The sequence below is a fragment of the Osmia lignaria genome, chromosome 11, assembly GCF_051020975.1.
Source record: "Osmia lignaria lignaria isolate PbOS001 chromosome 11, iyOsmLign1, whole genome shotgun sequence".
NCBI lineage: Eukaryota > Metazoa > Arthropoda > Insecta > Hymenoptera > Megachilidae > Osmia > Osmia lignaria.
This window is the reverse complement of record NC_135042.1, coordinates 9,690,654-9,706,224: the sequence shown is the minus strand read 5'-3', so window position 1 is coordinate 9,706,224 and position 15,571 is coordinate 9,690,654. Positions and strand designations below refer to the sequence as shown.

At 42.1% G+C, this 15,571-nt stretch overlaps 2 protein-coding genes across 4 annotated transcripts in view; one reads left to right on the top strand and one right to left on the bottom strand.

Moving 5' to 3' along the window:
- Positions 1 to 15,571, bottom strand: part of Adar (adenosine deaminase acting on RNA) — a 78,346-nt gene that overhangs the window by 32,699 nt on the left and 30,076 nt on the right. The window lies entirely within an intron of this gene.
- Positions 1 to 15,571, top strand: part of Dop1R2 (dopamine receptor 2) — a 49,049-nt gene that overhangs the window by 4,494 nt on the left and 28,984 nt on the right. The gene's annotated exons all lie outside the window — the stretch shown is intronic.

Here is a 15,571-nt window from a genome sequence, read left to right as displayed (position 1 = left end):
ATCTCCCAGCTTATAAAGTTAGCGAATGAATTTCGAGTGAATTTTGAAAAATTACCACGATCCCGTGTATGAAATTTCGAACGCGTTTAAATGATTTTACACCGCGTAACAAATCAAACAGTGTAACTTCAGTTCGAAACTTGCCTCGCTTAGTTGACGAATGTTAATTAAGCGTAAACTTACGCATTCAAAGCCCCGGAGGTAGGAAACCTTGAAGGAGTAAGAGTCAGAGCGTAAGGAGAAACGGATCGCGTATAGTCAGACACGCGTTAGCTCAGCCTACCATCAGAACTCGGTGCTGTAATCGAAATAAAATTTACGCGTTGACGCTCCCATTAGCGGCGTCGATCTTAATCAGAAACTTCATAGTCATCTGAACGAGATAAGCTCATTTGCGAAGAAATATTTATCATCCAGTTCTGCGTGTGATGTCGCTAATAATTGAACGGTTGAAACCGAAAAATAGAAAAGCGACGCGATGTGAATTTCATTCGGAACACGGTGGAAAAGGTAATAATTGCCGAAATGATATATTTCAGCTGTTAAAATTGAAGGAGAGAGTGGCAACTTCGTTCTGGTGGAAAACGATGAAAGTGCCAATAATCTTCACGGCTGTAATTCTTTTTTCCAATTTCCTCGGATGACAAAGAAAAAAAGGGATCAGTGCACCATCCTACTACATCTGCGAGGGTGGTCAAAGTTGAAAGGTCGCGACGGTCGAGTGATGAACGATGCGAATGACAGAACGAACAAACGTATTTTCTAGCCTTTCATGATTCATAGCCATTTCGTTATCGTCGATCCGTCAAGTTTTGTTTTCGCGACGATACACGCTCGATTTTCGCGTTTCGTTCGAGATCATCAAAGGGGGTCGCGCGGCGCGGTTCCGCGATAATTTCAAGCTGCACGCACGAATTATACCGTCGCTATCTTATGCTAATGCTGCGGGAAATAAAGTTCCGAAACGAGGTCCTTCGAAGCAGCAGGCAGAAGATTAGAGCGATAAATCAAGCGTTCGCCTTCGTCTACGGAAGTAAACGTTTCCGTCCTCTTCCGCGTGCTCGGTGCAACCGAATGAATCGTGTGATTCCGTTAATTGCCATCCTACAAACGACCTCCCGACTCGAGAATTATTACCTTGTTATTTCGTTTCACGACCTCAGGATCGTTGCTGTCCCGATCACTGCGCTGTGACTTTCAAACACGTCCATTCTTACACCGTTCCATTACGCGAATGCGAAACGGTTCATTGTTTCCGGTACAAAGCAGCCGAATAGGGGAAACAACAGATGAAGTAACGAACCGTGGATGGCCAAGTTACACCGCAATGTTTGTTAACAGCAATTATCCTTGATTATGTGCAGCAAATGGAAAATGACGGTGGTACGCAGCTGCTTTCGGGGAAATTGAATGCAAACAGTGCTGTTTGTAAATAGTTGCAAATGTTTTCCTTTAAAATTATCTATTAACTATCATGTCATCACTTGTGCGACGATACGTAGGTATTCTCTTCTTTTTAAGGTATTCGATATTTTATCAAAAATTCTCCACGGTCACGTTTCGTTGCATGAAACACGAAGACCAGAGGAAGTGGAAAGTCTAGTTTCCGGTTGATTCTTCTCGATAATCGTCTCGTAAAGTCGCTGCTCGGACACGAACCTGCGCGGATTTACGAACGAAACTCTGTGTATCATCTGCATCGAGGCGAACGGAAACTCCAGCCACTTGTTTCGATTCCGTTCCTTTTTTATTTTTTCTTGCATTTTTCATCGATAAAATGCGCACGCGGTAAAACGATGAAGCATAGCCAACAACGTTACAAAACGTATTCATCTATTCCGTTGTTTCTTTTTATCGGAATTCGTATTTCATTATTCTACAGGAGTGGGAACCCGATATGTTGCAGGGATCGCGAGCAAACTATGATCTGAACTATTTCCTGGCCTAGCTCGATGCTTTTGTTTGCGAACCATTAATATTTCCTTTTTCTTCCATTTGCATTTACGAGGTGTTCCTTTTAGGGGATGTCGAAGAAAGTTGCGGTTCTCAAACGCGTACTCTTCGAAACAAACAGAGAAGTTATCCCACCGCGAAAGAGTTAACAAGTTTCCGGTAATTAACACTAGATTTCCCGACAAATAGATTCGTTAAAATAGGTATAGCAATTATGGATTTTTGGAACTAAGGAGTGGGAGGGGAAGGAATTAGTATTCATATACATTTCATAATTCTATTAAAAACTAACACATATTTAAAAAAAAATTATTTAAGTTTTTCTAGAATAGCAATAAAATCGTAAATGAGTCAAATTGACTCGCTCCGGCAATCTATTGTTAAAGTGTAAATGTCCGAGAAAAGTAGGTTCTACCGGCAGACGATTCAGATAAGAAAGTCGTGACGTTGAAAAATGGGAATTTAATTTCACGGCGAAGCACAGGTGAATACCTGGAATTCGCGTTCGGAAGATTGAGCTAGAAAGAATATGGATCGAAAGACGATCGAGCTAGCTCGGCCAGGCGTAAGCTGGCAATCGAGCCCCGACAACTAGGAAGATATTGTCTGAAAAGCAGGTGTCGAACGTGAAATCGAGCGAAACGGGACTGCGTCGAATGTAACGATTCCGTCTCGTGAAATTGTCTGGCTAGAATACCATCAGAATTCTTATCCTGTGCTCACTTTTGAGAAGCCAGAGATCCGAGCGACGTCGCTTTCAATTTTTCGACAGATAACGAAACGCTTGCACGCCACGTCGATTCGGTGCATGTGTTAAAAAAAAAAAAAGAAAATACTTGAAAATAGGAAGGGCGAAAAGAAAATAAATCCGCGGGCCGAGTGTTGGATATAAAATCGTTTAAAATGCAACGGAAGCTCGCTTCTTCGACGCTGAAACAATGCCGCGGCACGCGTACACGCCGGTGTCAGTTTCTATGGCTCACAGGAATATTGTTTATCGCATTAATATTCACGCGAGTGCTCGCGTCAGATTTACGGTTGCCGTTCTCTGCCAACTTTTCGACAATGTTTACCGCGGCACATCGATTTCCAAGCGTTAAAGCTCACAGGATGCTCCGATGGACGGATACCGATAGAGCTCGGCAGAAAACAAATAAATAAATTAAGCGAATAGGGAGAATTGATTGGACCGTGTCGATATTTTCCAATGTACCGTAGGAACGTTTTTTGTGGCCACCAATGATCGTTGCAAAGAAAAGTCAATACGATCGGATCGGTTGGAAATTTAATTCAATTACCAGCATTGTTCGCGTGCTTAACCCTTTCCACGTTTCGATTGTATTTCTGAGCGTTTCATTCTCCCTTCGTGGCGCAGAGAAAATATAATGAAAGTTCTCTATTAATAAACTGAGATTTCTGAATAATTACAACCCCGTTGGTGATACTTAAGTATGAGCCACGATACGGTCGCAATATAGATTTCTAATGAAGTTAACCGCGGTGCTGGTGAAACATTGAAACATAATTCTGCAAGAACTATGACTTAGACCAGGAAACCTCGAGTAAGTATCATCCTAACAGGCAAGGTCGTAAAAGCTTCAAGATTCTCATTACAACCCCTTGTTCGGGCCATTAGCATAGTGACTGTTCAGAATTCCCAGTTTACGACGTCTGTGTTTTTCATTCTATCCCAGCACTAACTGTTGAATTTTATCTGCGCTCGTTCAACCCCTTGCAAAGGTAACCGATTCACCCTACAAACGTTTGCTCCGAACTTTGCATTATTTTCACTTTATTCGGGGGGGATGTGAAATGAATTTTTGGGCTGGGCAATATGGGGCGATCACCTCTATCGCTACTTTTTGGATCGCCATAGAATTTTGAGTATAATGAAAAGAAACAATTGGTTAAATTCCCGTCGCAGGATAATTAACGACTTTAATTCCTGGCATAATTGCGACAATGCCTCTCGCGGTTGTCCCCGAAACGCTTTGCAACGAAACGTAAATCTAATTTCCCGGCTGGAGCGTGTCGAAAGCACGCGACCCTTTTTCCAACGACCGCCATAATTTGACAAGCTTACCACCGTTGTTCGTGTACATTGACAACAATACGCCATTGGTTATTCTACCTTCGCCGTCACCCTTATTTTTTCCCCTGTCCCTTGCCCCATGAAAAAAACTTTCCAATCGAAAGGAGACCAGAAAAAAAAAAAAAAAAAAGAAAAATAGCCCGCGTTCGGCTCGATTTTATTAAAGGGCGATTCTTCTTCGAACGAAAGGTAATTTCATCAATCGTGTCTGGTTAAAAAACATTGAAGGGAAAAGGAAGGAAATGTACAATGTCGTTGTTACAAGACAAATGCAATTACCAGTTGCAACGAAACGAATTTATCGAACGCGTAGACAGACTGATTGACGTCACGGTCTAAAAAGCTTCGACAGTTCGGACGATTTTAGGATGGGACAGTGATGTATTGATGATTTACGTCCTATAGTTTTTACTAGGTTACCTCCTTTCGAACCTTTTTCTCAATGAACCCGTTACACTGGCCATCCGCGAGTTGCGGTAATGCATTGTTAAGTGGCCTCCAAACTTTGGTTGCCTCGACTTTGATAGATCTACGACTAGGACTTAAGGGAGTATTTCAGGGTAAGACCTAGGAATTCTATGAGATCTTTTTTTTACACGGAAACTTGTGATACTTGATCAAAGGCTGGTCCGTCTAGTCAAATTTGAAGCTACTCGCAATGTACTTGGGATCCTATCTCTAGTCGTTAGAGTAGAATAAGTGACTCGGTGGAAGAAGCGATCGGATTTCCCTTTGGCAGCAATATTTCTGCTCGCCCACGTTTGTCCTTCGAACCGTGCTACGTCATTTTTCGTTACTCTTATGTTAAATTACGCGTGTGTACTATATACACGCGAGCCCCTGGTTGCAATGTAGTGGTCGATGAGCATGCTACATGTTCATTATTTGATCGTGTTACACGCCTGAACGAGACACTAGTCGAGGAACCTTTTACGTGTCGTTTCTGCCACCAAGCTTTTCCTCGCGTCATTGATTTAACTTGCTCGATACATCGAATACCGTCGCGTTTGCGTGAACCATCGTCCAAAGAAGACCCTCCTTAAGTTTACTTAAGGATAAGTATTCTCGATTGTTACACGGACGAAGAAACAAGCAAGAATTCTTAATTTTAATATTTTGCAGGATTGAAAAGTTTTTTTTTAAAAAGAAAATTGATGTAAAGCATTTTTCGGTTGAAACGAGAAGGAATATTCGAAAGACAGAGGGTCAATTTTACGCTTCAATATCCTTCTCTTTAACTTGAACTTCAATGAAGCTGCAGCGCGAAGTTTCAAGAGAACCTTTTGCTTTACTTTGTAAGAGGAATTACTTCCGTTACGGATATTGAGATACGACTGGTGATTCGTTTTGTAGAGCGATCCTTCCTCGAAAAGAATTTCAAGCATAGCAAGCGCTTCAATAACGTGCCAAGCGTATTAATAATTTTCAAGCTGATAAAGTGTAATTTGTTGTATTTCGTTTGTTGCATCAACGGACATGTTAATTGGTATTTTCCTAATTTTTCTTCTATTTGAAGTTCATTAAACGTTAATTACCAAAAGCATCCACGGTTGTCAGATACAGTTTTATCGAAAATCGTGCTCGCGAAATCGCGCAAGTTTAATTAAAATTCGCGTTCAATTCGGCAACGGAGCTGGATTACAAACGGAAGATCAATGGATCAGAAGTTTTCGCGATTAAACGAATTCCTCTGAACAAGAACCCGTTGTGTCCTTTCTACGCCGAGAACGATGCCATTGTCCAAAAAGGACCCCTCTCGCGTCGAAACACATCGAACGAATTGCTCTGAAATTTACGGCTAACGGCATCGATTTTCTGATTCCTCGGAGAATTCCAGAGGCTGGAAAAAAGAAAGAAATAAAATACTGAAAAAGTACAGGCACCTGTAAACGTACGTTTTGAAGGATCGTATTTTTTCAGTTATACAACCACTTTCGTGTTTTATCACCTATTTGTTTATGTTTCGAGGCCCGACAGCTTGTAATAGTTTACGCGAGGAAGGAAACTATGAATTTCAAATAGAAATTTAATGTATCGCGTAAAAGTTACACGGGTGCATAGAGTGTACCGGGGAAGATATTACGTACCAGCGTTTAATCTCTTTACTTCGAAGGATGTAAATATGTGTAACGTAACTAATGATGAATAATGGTTCGATACAAAACGTTGAAATTGAAAAATGAAAATTTCGAATAAATGAAGAACAAATAACGTTGATTATCGAAGCGTGAATTAAAGAAATGGAGCGAATTCTGGGAAAAGTAGGTGGAGAGGAAGGGTTCATCGTAGTCCACGGCGGTGTCCTTTTCGCAAACAGTGTCACGAATAATTTGTAACAATTACTGCGGCAACTATGAATGCAAACGCGTCGTTCTCCCTCCGATTCTCGGTGGTAGAGACATGATTTTGGAAACGAGCCAGCGTTTCAAGGTAGTCGTTTCCGACCTTCAACCGTGCACTCTCTGTTTCCTACAATCCTGCGCTATAATTTTAAGCTGGTGTTTCCCGTTAATAGCTGAGAATTCGACAAACCAGTTGGAAAATTTCGTGACGATTCGGACGATGAATTATCTGATTCGCGGGATCAGATTAATTCCATTTGTTTGTTCGATAATTGAAAGTAAAAATTCCGATGCGGTATGGATTTTCATTTATAACAACTCGACGCGTGATTTAGTTACGTGAAAATGATTCCTTCGTCAATCCGGGCTAATTGTTTGCGCGAAATGGCACAAAGCGAGGCAAGTAGATCGATCGGTTCTCGACGTTCCAGTCAGACAATTGCATCGAAAGTTTCACCTGTTGCTTTTCGCGACTGTCCGAAGACACGGTCGGTCTGTCTTCGAAACGAAGAAAATCCGCCTCGCGATACCAAGCGGAATCGCGATTAGATCGAGCGTAACCAAAAAGCCGCGAGCCTATTTCCCGATAATCGATCGCATCGGCTCGATAGGAAGAGGGTTGGAAGGAGGAAACATCGGTGTCGTCTATTTTTATTTCCGCCAGTTTAATTGAATTGCTTTGCTACGCTTCATCGAACTTCATTTCAGAATCGTATCCTGCTTTTCGAAAAAATCCTGACGAATTTTCATGGAGGCACTTTAAAAACCAGCATCCGGATGGATCTTGAAAGAACTCGAGGAAAGTCTAACGTCGTTTCAAAGTCTTACGGGATAGTCAAAAAAGAGAATTGTTAACTCTGAAGTTTTATCACTCTTTTTCTCTCATCTTTTTCATGGAATCCTCTGCAATAATTGAATAATCAAGTGATTCATAAAAGTAGAGAGAAAAGTTAAAACTTTGTCACTCTCGAAGCGAGATGCAACTTTTGCCATTGTTCTCGTAACAAATGTTTTGCAAATGAAAATATATAAATCTTGCAACAAAACAAGGACGATTTTAACAATAAAAGCGTAGGTGGTGATGGTGGAATAGGTCAGGTATAGCGGTCGTTCGAAAACGTTGTCCCTTTAACCTTTTGCTTGGCGAAAACCAATACGACCCAGGCCAGCCACGTTCACCGATATTTCTCTCTCGATTATAAATCTCTCATCCCCTTTTCTCGCCCATTGCCTCCAAGATAATTCCTCGGACTGCGCTTTACCCGTCAACACCAATTTTCACGCCTAACCAAACGCATAACGCAGCCAGAGATCTCGAGATAATTTTAATTAAAACGTAATTGCCCGCGCGAGCTTCGACCGAATGAGCTTCAGAGAGGACAACGATTATACAGGGCTTGGCCAACTATTTCCATTTGTGAAAATGTGCCCGAGTTCCTGCATCGAATGCAACCACCCTGACTATACAAATCCTCTTCTGCTTCGTCATCCTAATCTTTCCACCGTGATTCTAGAAGAAACTTAATCGAATTGAAATTCCTTTGTTTATCGAATCGATTAACGCGTCGAACGTTCTCCTACGCTCGATAAAAGTTCCCTCGGGAAAAGGATCTAATTTCTCTAATTTCAATTCGATTTAATATCTAATTTATAACGTTACCCTTTTTTGTCTTCCATTCGATCTTGATTCGAGTAAGTGGCGAATTGGATGAAAAAAAAAAAAAAAAAAAAAAAAAGAAAAAAAATTGAAAAGAAAAAGCCTGCGTTTGGTGACCCAAATCTGCGGTCACGTCAGTTTGGTGGCTCGCGGCAAACGAAAACCCACGGGAGTGGATTGAAAAGAATCGGGTTAACAATCAGATCTCTCTGCACACAGACGCGTACACACGGAATATCAAAGTTCGTTTTTCTTCACGTGGACGAACGACTGATGTACATTTTATTTACGGGTCCGTTCTTCAACGCCAAGTACACCGGTTATTTACGGGCTTCCATCGTTTATTAGTTATTATCGACGGACTCTACCCCCATACATCGACGCCCAACGACGCTCGATATCTTATTCCAGAGACTGAAAAGACCTTCGTTGAACTTGATCGTTACGGGTGAACGAGAGCCATCCTGATCGATACACGATACACGCTCTTTTCTGTGTGATCTTTTCTTATATACCAGCAACGATAATTTTTTTTTTTCAACAATATTAAAAGATGAGAATATTGTGCTTGTTAGGTACTGATCAATGTGCCGTGTTTCAACGAAAGGATTGCAAGATACAGGGAATGGTATTTGCAACACAACCACAAGGGAATAGACATCTAGCAATTAGCTAATTTGAAACGTTTCTCTCGGTACGTTTCACGCACGGTATCTACTCTTTCGTTAGCGTTGAAACAACACGAATTTATTACTCGAATTTTCAATCGAACAGGAGACGTACCGATAGCGTACGATGACTGTACGTATTCGCGAGATTACCTAATCCCATTAACGATCCCAACAAATTACGAGCGAACGAGCTAAACCGCGGATAATTGAAAGATTCTCGTGAAATTACCCGTGTCGAAAGTCAATCTCGTTTCTGATCTTCTCGTTCTGCCTTGATCCCGTTGTAATTCCTCTTGTAGCCAGGCCCCATAAATCCTCGACCGGGCCAAACAAGAATCTCCCGGGCTCACGATTTCCTGCTGTATGCGAGAACGAAATATGGTTTCCGATAAATCTTTTCTAGCCCCTGCACAGACTATTACCGGTCTACCAAAGGAATCCACCAAATCTCTTCCATATGTATTTTTTTTATTCTCCTATCCATCCTCAATCTCCGCTTTCATCGATGGCGGCGCGAGAATAAGAACCGAGGAAACAAAGTTCTTTCCACTCGTTTCGAGAAGGTTTCCTCAAACTTCCGGGGTGTATTAAATTTAACGATGTTTAGATATCAGGTGTTCGTGGTGTCTCCGGTATAGTTTCGTATCTAGCCTTAATTACGGTTTACGATAGCGTGGTCTGACTCTGTCCTCTATCTATTTACGATCGAGCAGTAAACATGGACCGAGTCCCAAGAGTTAGCTAAAACTCGAGTGTTTACGAGCACCCGCTGCAACGGAGACGCTGTGAAACTTCGAGCGTTCCTTTTTCATTTCTTTCCACCCTTTAACACCTTCCCTCTCATCCATCCAATGCGAAAACGATCAACCGTGAGACGCGACGGACTCGCGATAAACAATTATTAAGACACCTTTCTTAGCTACGGTACCGACAAGTTTCCCGAGTTCTTCCAACAATTCCCGAGGCTTTTGATCAAGATCAGATAAAAAGTTCGTAAAGGATGGGAAATTTGATGATTTGTTTTGCGGCTAGGAGACTCTCGTGGGAGTCGTTTAGGAATCCAATAGCGGAGTATCAATAAAAGGACGGTAAATCACGTGCTTCGAAGCGTATTCTCGCGATTTATCGATCGTATTGCAGGATTGACGCAAGACAGAGAGCATCATTTGTGCGTGACTGTGGGGTAGCCTATGGGTTTGCGGCAAAGAAAAAGAAAGACCTTCTACAACCATCGAAGACACCCTCGAGATTGATAATCCGCTTATTGGACTGAACGCGAACGGGGTGCGGGTCGGGTTTTTATCGGCGTCGCGCCATGGGAGGGTGACTGCTCGCTGGAAATCGCGTAATCTGTGTAGTTGAAACAAGGGTGACGGGTACAGAGGCAAAAATAGGTTGGAACAACGATTATCCTGACTAATGGGATAACCCTGGGACCCGTTCATTTTTTCCCCCAGATAGTTGTTTATCAGTTTTTGATTCTACCCTGCTGAAAAACTTGAGAAACCTTCGTTGGTCTGACTAATGCGATATATTACTACTGCCTGAACCAAGTTGCCGGTTAATTTAGGCCGTCCGCACACGAAGCTACTAAGCAGAAACGTAATTAGTTGGTGACTGAAATCACAAACTAATTAATTACCGGTTGGAGAGTCGATTCCGTATATGCAGCTACTCAATAATAACAAAAGTTGTTTCAGTTAAATGTGATATACCGTGCAAGGAAGTGAAATTATGTCAAGTACTGACTAGTGACGAAGAAAATATGGTAGTGAGAAAAGGAACCAGCCGCTTTTCACTTCTCCCACAAATTTGATGTTCAAACTTCGCTCGTTCGTCACGAGGAATATTTCATATAAATATATCACAAAAAATTACAAGAAATATGAATATTTTATGTAATAAAAATACTGGAAACCATAGTTGCTATGTGATTGAGAAGCTGCATTATTAATCAGTAGTGTCGTCTGCGGCACTACATATAATTGCTTTAGAAGTGACTCAAAATCCACTGATTTGTAACTCGCATTATTAATCAGTTTCTATTGCATAGCTCCGTGTGCGGACGGCCTAACCCTTACGTCTGATGTCTCCTCGTAATCAAACGTGTTAATATATAAAAAAAGCTGAATAGCAATGAAGCGTGAAGAAATGTAAGCGAAGCATTAATGCTTGAAAGTTTCCGAACAGCAGGCATATTTCTTGGCCAACTATCGACTAACGATTTCAACTTTGAAACAAAGTTTCTAGACAGAAGTGTTTCGTTATCCGCGCAGCGTAGAAGCCTAATTGAAGGTAAATCGACCGGGTTATTTGCCACCACTGTCAATAACATGCCAATTACCGTCTGTTTGCTACCATCTGACACCCACAAATATTCCCTTTGTACGTTGTCTAACGAAAGCTCGTCCTTCGTGTTTGTCAAGCAATTTTTCATCCCTGATTTCCAATCTTCCCCTTAAATCGTAGCTTCGTCCCTTTAACCCTTGCGCAGGTGACTTGCTATTTCTGTATTCACTTTTTTACCTCCATTCTTTGAACATTTTTACGTCGATTATATTTTCAAAGTAACACGCTTAGATCTGTTTCCATTTCTCGACCGGCCCTCCTGAAATTGAATAAAGACATATTCGCCGAGGGTGACAGGTGAAAATCTTCGTGACCCGGACAGGTAAACTCGTCTGCTTGTTACACATGTAAGAAACAAGGACTTAGCCGAATCTCCAGCAGTCACCGTGAACCGTGTACATGAATCACTTACACGCTAGAAGCGACGCTTTTTATAAACGACCTTTTTTCCCCCTAGCTTTACGGCGTACGAAGGTCGTGGCAGATGTAGCCGTGGCCGGTGTTGGAAAAAATATTCGCCAGGTAACGACGTGGGTGTACATTCGTCACGCGACTCGCGTGCCGCTGTTACCGGGAAGTAGAACCGTGTAAAACGTCGGTTCATTAGAAGATTTCACTCGTGCACCGAGTTTAGCCGCCTTATACCTTTAATAAACCACCGTATTCCCTTGTATACGGCGTAACGAAGGGCGGAAATTTTCCTCGATTTTGTTCTGCACCCACCTTTCCCTGCCTCAGTTGCCAGTTTACTTTCCTGGTTCGCGTATAACCAACGCTGGTTAAACCGTAGCTCATTTAGATCCTCGTATCTACCCCTCTCTGTCTTATCAACCATCGTTGCATTTTTCACGATATTCTCAAACATTTCCAAGTCTATATATGTTTTTTTTACTTTTTTAAGCAAACTTAGCGGCTCATAATTTTATTACAACCCTTCAACGAAGCACCAAATGGCCAATGTTTATTTATACCCGTTTATGGTCGGACACAAATGGCTAATTTATCAGGAAAAGAGAAATAGAAGGAGGAGGAGGAGAAATATTTTATAAGCTCGCATATAGAACGCTCGAAAACTTGTACATGCAAATGCACTGGAACTCGTCGTCCCCTTTGCCACGCTATCTCTACCTTTTCTCTTCGCTGTTTTCTCTCTCTCTTTTTTTATATTTTTTATCGATAGGATCTCGTCGCGAGTTGCACGAACAGAATGGAAATTAGGTTTCGGTACAAGAGTACAGACCTTTCGCTCTTCTCCGCTCTTATTTTTTGCTATCCTCGAAATACGGAATACGTGCGTCCGATACGCTGGTATTATCATTCCTCGACAACTATTACGCGACACGACTCGGATGGGTATCTACCCTACGTGCATTCGCTTCGAAATTTACCTGAAAGAGCGAGGAACTTCAGCCTCCGGCTATTTAGCATGAATTGGTTCGTTTGATCGTTCGAAGAATTTAATTACTAATTGATTCTACGCGTTGCTGTTATCTTGAGGTAACAAATTTGTCGTTCCCTTTGTTCGTGCCTCGAACATCCCCAGAGAACGACGTTTGTCCTTTCTAAGCCTAGCTTAGCGATGTTTCGAGACGAGCAGAAGAGGCGCGGATCATCCCCATACGCCACGCAACATAGCTTCTTCGAAGGGTGTCGAGGAGGGTAAAGAAAAGCTCGTTTTGGTAACGTCGCGTGTTTTTCTTTCGTCTCCCGCGTTGATCTCTCGATTTACGCGTTCGGATAGCTCCACGTGGATCGGGAACGGATTCAATTAAGCGAACGTGTCCCCTTTGAACCCCGATCTCGTCGATACGACGCGTTCGTTTTCTCTTCTTTCGGAGGAAAGGAAACGCGATGTTCCGTATGGCAATCGAATAATCGGTTAACTTATATCCAACTGAATCGTTCTGCAGAGGAACTTTTTGCTTGCTCCGCAATCCGGTCTCGCCAGAAGATACGTAGCGAGACAAGCTTGGAGTTCACTCGGTTGAGAAAACTTTCAGAGACCTTGCCTTTCGTTCTATCAGACCGTTCCAGAAGTCTTTGACAATTTAATTAAATCTCACTTTCCATTGTGTTTCGTGCGTCTGGGCGAGGATGGCACAATGTATTATACGTTCTAAAGTAAGATAAGGGTAGACGATGATATGAAATTCCACGATACTGCGACGCACCTCGTTGGAGAAGTTGAGACGCAGAGGAGTGCACATTCGTCAGGGCCAAGCGAAATCTGTGTTGTCGTAACAGCTGGCCAAGAAGCGTCGATTACCGGCTGTTAAGGGAACTGGTGCGGCAAATGAGGGAGATATATCTACCAGGCTCGATTACACCAGAGCGCCAATTGAAAGATTACGGCTGATTGGCCGGCCGGTCGTCCAGCGGTAAACGGAAGTCATCCAGTGTCAATGGCCAGTCATCGGTTCGTCGTCGAGTGCTTTTTCGCTTGCGCCGCCACGGCTTCCGTTTCCGTTCATTTACTTAAACGCCGCGACGACGATACCGTTGCTCGCTCGAAATTGATCAAACTCTTTTATCCTTTCATTTATGTACCTCCACGTTCTTCTACGGAAGAATGATCAATCGCCGGCAAAGAGCGTAGAGAAATTTTAGCCGGTCGGTAATCCTCTGGAAAATCGTGGACGAGATCACGTTCCTGCCGGATTACACGAGTTATCGAGCGTACACGAAATGTTCGCGATGATCGGCAGCGACCGTCGAATTGGAACGAGGAACTCTCTTATCGAAGCCACCTTTTATTCCCCTGTACAAGGGGTGATCGATCACGGTTATCCGTGAGATCTATAAATGCCATAAAAGATCGCATTTATCGGTGAATCGTTTAATTCATCCTCGCCGCTTGATAAATTACGATCGTTCGACTTTTTTGCGACTGAAAATCGAACGAGAAAAAGTATCGAAGATAACTCTGTCTAATTTGTCCCAGTCGAACCGTACTTATCGTGATATTCCTTCGTGTACTTTTTTTTAAACGACGCGATTCTTTGAAAAAAATCCTGGAATCGACAGAGACTCGCGTTTCGAAACGGAATTCGGTGGTCCGAGCCAAACACACGCTGGACGATTGGAACGTTAATGGGTTTGCGGCAACAACGAGGCTGCGATATCGTCGGGAACCATGCACGGTGTTCTACACGGGACCAAGCTAATGGGATATCATCGACATCCGAACAAGCCTATCGCGAGCTTGCGGAGAACAACGGAAACGTTCTCCGCAAAATACGCTTCCGTTCGATAGGAAATTTCAAATGTAGGACAATGTACGTCTCGCTTGCATACAATTTCCTCCTGGAATCGAATGCTTCTAAATAAGCCTTTCGACTGATACGGCTGCTTCCAGCTCTTTAAGGGGTTACGCCTAGTTGGGATCGGGAAAATGACAAAATTTATTAATAAATATTTACTATGAAGTGAAATATACCATCGAAAAATACATGTTTCAACGAGGGAACGCCCTTTTCTCTAGATCACTTGCGGTGGACACGATATCTTCCAAACCGCTTATTTGAAATCAAACCAAAGAAGATTGAGTTAGCATATTGTATCGTTAAGGGCCTGAACGAAGTATTTTTAATTCAGTTGAGAAATTTTTTTTCTGATCAAAAACCAGATTTTTCAGGAAAATTGTTTTCATTTTGGTGAAAATTAAAATCTCGCAAAACCCTTCGTTCAGGCCCTTAACAGTACAATATACTAACTCAATCTTCTTTGGTTTTGATTTCAAATACGCGGTTTGGAAGGTATCGTGGCCACCGCAAATAATCTTGAGAAAAGGGCGTTCCCTCATTATTTAACATTTTACTTTTAAAAAAATTTTAAAACTACTTTAAAACATGTATTTTTCAATGATATATTTCACTTCATAGTAAATATTTATTAGAACGGCAAAAAGAAATCTTGAAATTTACGTCATTTTCCCGATCCCAACTAGGCGTAACCCCTTAACCCTTTTTTCGTATTACCAGGAGAGAAGAGTTAATTCAGTTTCCATGTACTGTCCAAAGTTCCGATCGATTCAGAATTTAATATTCTAATTGAGTAGGCATCACCAACCGCGTTCCATCGCCAACTTTCGACGAGTACATAGTTGGAAACGAGGCTGATTCGAAGCAAACACAAGTCGGAAATCATAAGTTTGGACACGGTACGTCGAAAACTGAAAGCGCCCGCGCTCAACTACAAGATCGTACGTTTATTACTAGCGAGAAAGCTTCATAATTTTCGAGCCGCAGATGAAATTTTAGAATCGCGTTTCTGTTTGTTTCCACCAGCGAAACTCTCTTTTCAACTCTACGCTTGTCGTTTCAGTTTGATAACTTAAACAGCTGTGTAATATTTTTCTATCAAACATCAGCCTTTCACTTGACGCGCTTTAAACAATTTTTAATCGAAACGCGACACGGTTAACGTTGCATTCGTCAATCATTTGGCAATCGTTGCTCGTTCGAACGTTCAAACGATTTACCAATTTTTTTGTCGACGTGCAATACAC